The 7,168-nt window shown below is 37.8% G+C and overlaps 1 long non-coding RNA gene across 1 annotated transcript; it reads left to right on the forward strand.

Annotated features, from left to right (window-relative positions):
* The first annotated feature begins 1,843 nt into the window (after positions 1-1,843).
* Positions 1,844-6,285, forward strand: LOC134174998 (uncharacterized). Its single transcript, XR_009968859.1, has 4 exons — positions 1,844-2,492; positions 3,489-3,616; positions 4,610-5,892; positions 6,082-6,285. It is a non-coding gene; the product is annotated as an uncharacterized LOC134174998 (long non-coding RNA).
* Positions 6,286-7,168: the final 883 nt, after the last annotated feature.

Genomic DNA, 7,168 nt, shown 5'->3' on the forward strand with positions numbered 1-7,168 from the left:
GATACATCTGAATCATTTACATCTGAGCTGTTCAGTTTCCTGGTGGACATGCTCCTACGAGACAGTTCAGTTCAAAACCACCTACAAAGAAGCATATGCTTATGTAAATCAATTTAGAAACCATTAACGATTATTATGGAAGCACTGATTTATATCTACATTGTTGCTGTTATTTACTCAACTTATAATGCCTTTGGACAGGGACTGGGTTTGTTTTATCACAGTTCTGGGACTCTAAGAACTGTAATCACAATTGCTAGCCTTTGTTTTTGTAATGCAGGTAAGCAATAGCTATGAAAGGACAATCTTTAGTGGGAAAATAGTAAAAGGATGTTTCACATACTCAAAGCAAGTCTCTAAAAAAACCCCACAACAAAACAAATCAAAACAAATCCCAAACCAAATAAAAACTACAAGTGAAAAAGATGTATGAATTTTAAGAATTTACCGTTAAATATCATGCATTGGAATTTAAATCTCTCACAAACGCAAAAATAGCTGCTAGTGGTGACCTCAGACAAAAAGTCTGTATAGTAGCTATACCTAATCTGATCATTTTCCATGAAACCTGAAGGTTTTGTCACACTGTATTTGGCTTGTGGCAGCATTACTGTCTCAAAAGTTAACAGGTAACTGTTCTACATGCATTACTGCACTGAGGCAGCCAGCAAACACATGATCCCAGTGTAAACTTGGGTTTCTGTGAGCAGAATAATGTTTCCATGTTCCTTTCTACAATGACACCTGTGTTCTCTGAGCTATCCAAAACAGGCAATAACTTGATGTAAATCAACATCACTCTGCTTACTTTAGTGAGCTATCAATAGGTCACACCAGAAAGTCTTATTGCTGTCATTCTTGGACTTGACTTGTGTCACCATCCCTAACATTGCAACAAAACATTGAGTTATGTGAAACAGTAATGTACAGTTTTTATGCCCCAACCCATTAGACTTCTTTGATTTCAGATTTTTCCTTATGTGACACTCTTCCATCTCTCACAGCTCCTCCTGCACACTGATGGCATAAACTTCTGACCTAGTACATGCTCCTTGGATGACTTTTGGTCCAACAGACTACATACTTTCTTGAATGCTAACAATATGTCTCTTATAGGCCATCTAGTAATTGAAATAACACAGCTGTCAGGAAAAAAAAAAGAAGAGAGAGAAATACTGTTCTTTGCATTAATTAGCTTGAGAGAAACAGGAAGATGGATGAAACACTATAAAGAGACTTGCATACAGTTTTTGGAGCCTGTTTTCTCATTACTCAAATGTTCTTTGGACAGACATTCTTGCACTGTGTTTGACTATTTTGGACTAGGGAATCATACAATCATGAAATCATAGAATGGGTTGGGTTGGAAGGGACCTTAAATCTCATTTAGTTCCAACCCACTGCCATGGGCAGGGACACTTTCTACTAGACCAGGTTGCTCAAAGCCCTGTCCAACCTGACCTTAAACATTGCTAGGGATGGGGCAGCCACAGCTTCTCCAGGCAACCTGTGCCAGTGCCTCGCCATCCTTACAGTGAAGAATTTATTCCTTGTATCTAATCTAAACCCTCTTTCAGGTTAAAGCCAATCCCCCTTGTCATGTCACAACACACCCTTGTAAAAAGTTCTTCTCCAGATTTCTTGTAGGCCCCGTTTAGGTATTGGAAGGCTATTAGAGGTCTCCCCAGAGCCTTCTCTTCTTCAGGCTGAACAAGCCCAAAACTCTCACCCTCTCTCCATAGGAGAGATATGTCAGCCTTCTGATTTTGTGGTCTCCTCTGGAACTGTTCAAGTAGGTCCATGTCCCTCTTGTGTTGGGACCCCCCGAGCTGGACACAGGACTGCAGGTGGGTTCTCATGAGAGCAGAGTACAGGGGCAGGATTGTCTCCTTTAACATTCTGGTCATAATCGTCTTAATGCAGCCCAGGACACAGGTGGTTTCTGAACTACAAGAGCACATTACCAGTTCATGTTGAGCTCGTCAACCGACACCCCCAAGTCCTTCTCAGCTGCTCTCAATCTTGTCTCCACCCAGCATTTATTTGTGCTTAGGACTTCTACCCATGTTTGTAGCTATGGCTGCTCTTTCCTGAAAGTACTATCAGGTTCTTAGATCTTTTCTTGAGGCTTCATCAGTCTTTCATCTTGCCTCTGGTTTAAGAAAGCGGTTTCTACAGGCTTTTGTCTTTTTTTGTTTGTGATTTCAGACAACCTGACATCTTTAAATTTCATCTATCTTTTTCAGTTGTACTGGTATTTAAGGGTCTTTTCTTAATCTTCCATTTTTCCTGTGCTGGAAAACAATCCAACTTGACCCTATTGCGGTGATTTTTTACATGTGCATAATGATGTATTCAAAAGATAGTCAAAAATTCTTAAATTTTAAGCAGATGTTTTTTGCAGTCATTTGCTGCAAAGACCCAAGAGCAGGTGAAGACACTGGGAACCTCTGAGAGGCTGGAAAGAAATAATTCTTCAAAACTGCTTTCAGGTAGGTTTTTCCTGAAAGAATTTTCTCTGCTGATTAAGGTTACTCCTTCGTTGCAAAATTGTTGCTGTAAGGTTCAGGTAGCATAAAGCTTCTAAACATTTCTCTGGTTTCTAAAAGCCATTGTAATAATTTATAATGCACTAAATTATTATGTTCTTTAATATTTAAATGGATGCTATTTTAAGAGGTAACTGAAAAACAAAGTAATTTAAATCCTGTGATGTTATTTCTCACCCATCTGTGTGCATCATGCTTGCTCTAAATCCGATGAAATTTATAATCTAGAATAATTTTTCTGTACTGCTTTCAGTTCTCTGTTCAATTGTTGAACCTATAGTATATTTTTTGCTAGCTACGTGGATTTACAGTCCTTTCTTTACTGATATTCATCTAATTCTGAAGTGTAATTATATTGTATTTCCTTGCTGTTCGCAAGTGTAGAAAGTATTGACCTTAGCGTGATAGAAGCCTATCTTTGGTACAGTAGCCAATAAATCTTGGGGTTGAAATATGTCTGCTTTAATCTTGATTGTAATCAATTAAGCTTTGAGGTTAGAACTGCAAAGATTTAATTCAGCCATCTGTTTGCAGAAGTCTTCAAACTGTCTTTTCTGAGGAATTGGTTGTGATGTTAGGATGCATTAGTAGAAGAGTAAATCTATACACAAGGTCTAAATTTAGGCACAAGCTGTAAAATGGTGGTTGAAGTATATAGACAAGTATTAAGTTCCCTTTTTGGTTAAAAATCAATAATTTATAACACTTAAGAATTTAAGTGGTTTCTAGTTTGTACAGAAAACTTGTATACATATATTTAAAAAATTCCACATAAATTGCCTTTTTGTGTTTCTTAAGCAATTTTTTTAATATTAATAATGGCTCATGCATTAGTCAGACTGCCATTTCCCAATGCCATGTAGTAACATAGTTCCTGCTACTACTTCCACTTGTATTAGTTTTTTCTCATTTTTTTTTTTTTTCCTAACTGATCCTCAGAAATTCAGCTGCACAATCCCTCACTGTCTGGCACTCCTTCAGAAAAAAAACAGACTGCAGATACTGTTTAGCTATCAAGATACTTAATCTCAGAGCCTCAGGAAAACATAAAATACTTCCTCAGAATGGTAAATATGATGGTATAATTGATTTAACCATTCAGGAAAGGCACCCATGAGCTAGATCGCACCATGGACTTACAAAAACCCGGAGCCTATTGAAGATATCCTTCCCAAGGGCCTTATGAAACAGTGCTAGAAGAGACATTAGCCAAATTGCTGCCTCTGTCAGTAGACAGAAACCTTGAGTGTCATCCACCTTCCCCACATACTTTGCAGTTCCTCTCCCATCCCTTCCTCACTTCTCCAGCACAAGCCCTGGCTGTTCTGCGGCTGTGTTATTTTCCATTACACAGGCTGCACTGTGCGCTCACTGAGCTGACCTGTGTGAAGCAGTGTGGGTGGAAATCTTTCTTCCTGATGAGCTGGTCCCCCACATGTTTCCTGTATCTGTTTCAATACCAGAATAAGATGAGGTTTTTTTGTCTTCTTCATTTCCCCTTTTCTTTTTTTTTTCCCTTCTCCTTTGCTCCAGCTAAAATGGAGCAGGGGATGCTGCTGCTGTAGGGAATAAAATTCTCTTTCCCTGTGAAATATGAAAACACTCTGGGTGTTAATTTTTTTTCCACCTCTGTATGAGCCAGGCTTTATCAAGCCCAAGCAATAAACAGCATCCCCTCGGTTGTTTTTTTTTTTTTGGGGGGGGGGTTTGTTTTTTTTTAGAACAAGGTGGTATTTCTCTTTTTTTTTTTTTTTTTTTTTTTCCCCTGAGTGGCTTTTCATCAGAAATGAAAAATACATTTAAGCTAAAAAGCTTTTGTGGCAATATATTAGTTTCATCAAAAGTTCCCTAGTGGGGAACACTGAAAGAAAACAGCAAGACCCATCTTTCTTCCAGGCAGAAGGGAGCATAGGTTTATAGCGCTTGCCTGACGTGCTAAGTGCAGGTTCAGCTTCATGTTCTGCCTAATTTAGAAGAGAAACTGGAACCAAAGTCTCCTGGGATGCTGGTACATGGCCTTAGTGTCACACTGCTCAGAGTATTTTTTCTGTGCCTTGCAGGATTTTCCTAAGACCTTTACATGGCCCTAGTTCTAACTCGAACATTTTTGCAAGATACAGCAGGCTGCATGCTCTAGCATTGTATCTCGTCAGGAAGAGATTCAAAGAATGAAAAGCACTGAGAACAGTGAGTTGCTGAGAAATGGAAGTTCACAAGTTGGTTATTTCTGTATGTGTTTTCTTAATTATAATTTCTACAGACAGAAACACTGGAGGAGGGAGCTATTGAATCATGGAGTAAAGGGAGAAGTAAAACATAGAAGGAAAAGTTTGGGGTATAACACAACAATGAAGTCTTAAAACCTGGTGATGTGATGCCACTTAATTCCCACTCCAGACTAACCCCTTCATTCTACTGGCAAAAGCAGATATATTCCTTGATGAAACTCCCACCCTCTCCCAGGTCTCTTTTCAGCTGTCGCAGCTCATCCTGGTTTATCATTCAGTTGCCTGTATGCTTGGACCAGTTATATAAGGCAGCAATATACAGATAATATGGGAGTTGGTAGACCCCCCCTTTCAGCAGTGATATCATGCATGTGAGCTTAAACTGAACATAAAGCAACAGCAGAAAACTCTGGAGGAGATGGGTTACTGTTTAAATAATTTGTCTATCAAGTACAGTGCTTTAGAGACTCACAGTGTCTGGTTAAATTCCTAGCTCTAGTGAGAATCTTAGCAGAGTCTCAACAAGAATTTCAGTTGATCCAGGGATTCAAAGGCATTGCCTTAAGAGGTTTCAACATTACCTGAAAAAAGAAAACCCTGCCTGCATAGAGCTATACTTGTGTGCAGTCTCAAAGGTGTTCCAGGCAGTAAGTCCATACCAACATACAGTCAGGAATTAAGAATTTGGTAGAATTTATGAGCAATAAAAATCATACAGGAACCAAGTAGAGAGCAGCATAGGTAGGAACTGCCTGCTAAGATGACATTGATGCCTCTTTTTTTTTTTCCCCCGATTTATACCTCTTTAGCTTGATTTCTAAAACAAGCCATAGGGTCATCTTGCTGACTTTTGCCCTGGATAAGCATTCTTCGTGTACTGTGAAAGGAATTCTGCACTGAAGAAGTGTATATGTAAAATATACCTTTTTACATATGTAAAAGGTGCAGAAAAGAAAATGGGTACGTGCCAGCAGAGAAACACAGTAGGGGAATTTATCCTTGTTGCTTCTCGGAAACAATTGCAAAATCAAAAAGAAAAGCTGTTCTCTGTTGAGACTCTGCTGCTCATAGTTTCCATTGCTGCGTGGTGAATTGCAGGGGTTTGTGACAGGTTTGTATATATGCATTACTTGAGAAAAGAAAGTGACAAAATTATTAGTGTATACTCACAGTAAAATTTATGTTTGATTTTTAAAAGGCATTAATAATAATATTGTGTCTGTTTATTCTTACAAGCAAAATTAAAAACTAATGGAATCTAAAACACTTACCTATATGTGAAGATTTTATTGTGGCTACTTCAGGTTCAGTGAACTTACCGCACGTGTACTGTTACTCTGTTGATGGCTGAAGTGACTGAGGTGCCTGAGGCTCTAGTTAGGAAGTGGGTGACACAGGTAGCAGAGACTTCCTCCTCTCTGTGTTGTCAGGAACACTGGGCATAGAAATCTTCACTTCTTGTTAGACATCTTCAGTCAGTCTGGAATTAGATCTATAAATAAATTAAAAAAAAAAGGGGGGGAATATGAGATTTTTCAAGTTGTTTTTCTTTCTGAAGCAGCTAAAATGTCTCATTTGATAACAAAACCTAAGAGCTTGTTAAATAGCATTTTTCAAGGGTGCATTCTAGTTGAAATTTTGAGAATTTTTCTGGCTACATGTTTTTTTTCTTTTTTAAATTTATATCTTTTAACATTTAATATTCTAAAAAGCCTCATAGAAATACCACCAGAATTGCAATATTTTGGGATGGAGGTCCATGAACACTGGCTTGTTTTCTTGGGAAATCTCTAAAAACGTTTGTATATTTTTCTTCTTAGTACATAGGTAGAACTACTTGAAATCACAAACCTTCAGTATGTTCAAGCATGTTTATATGCCACTGTATATGTAACGTGAGTTCTAGGGTACAACAATTCAAAATCAACTCTACCTTGTAATTTGACTGGCTTGTCATAATAATAATCCAAACCTGCTTTTTCCTTTTAGTTCATTCTACTGATTTTAAGAGGTATTGAATCAGACCACCAGCTAACATTGCACATTGGCCATCATTTCTGATATTCAAGGGGTGTGTGTGTGTGTGTGTGTGTGTGTGTGTATATATATATATTCCATTTTCCAATAGCTACCAGTAGTTGGATGATCTAATTTCAATGCATGATTATAAAACCACAAAAGTAGCACATTTCTTAGCTGGATAGACATGTTGCTATTTATGGCTTTTTAGTCATGTATATTTATGAGCTTCTAAAATTGTATGTCCAATTTCAGAACATCTTTACTGTCCAAATCTCATGAATTGTAAAGTAAATGTTTTAATATACATGATTATTACCTGTACATAAGAAAAATTACAAGTAATATTCTAACTAATTTCCTGTGGGAACT

This window comes from Pezoporus occidentalis, unplaced genomic scaffold (genome assembly GCF_034315485.1).
Source record: "Pezoporus occidentalis ecotype Australia unplaced genomic scaffold, CSIRO_AGI_Poc_V1 ctg65, whole genome shotgun sequence".
Classification (NCBI taxonomy): domain Eukaryota; kingdom Metazoa; phylum Chordata; class Aves; order Psittaciformes; family Psittacidae; genus Pezoporus; species Pezoporus occidentalis.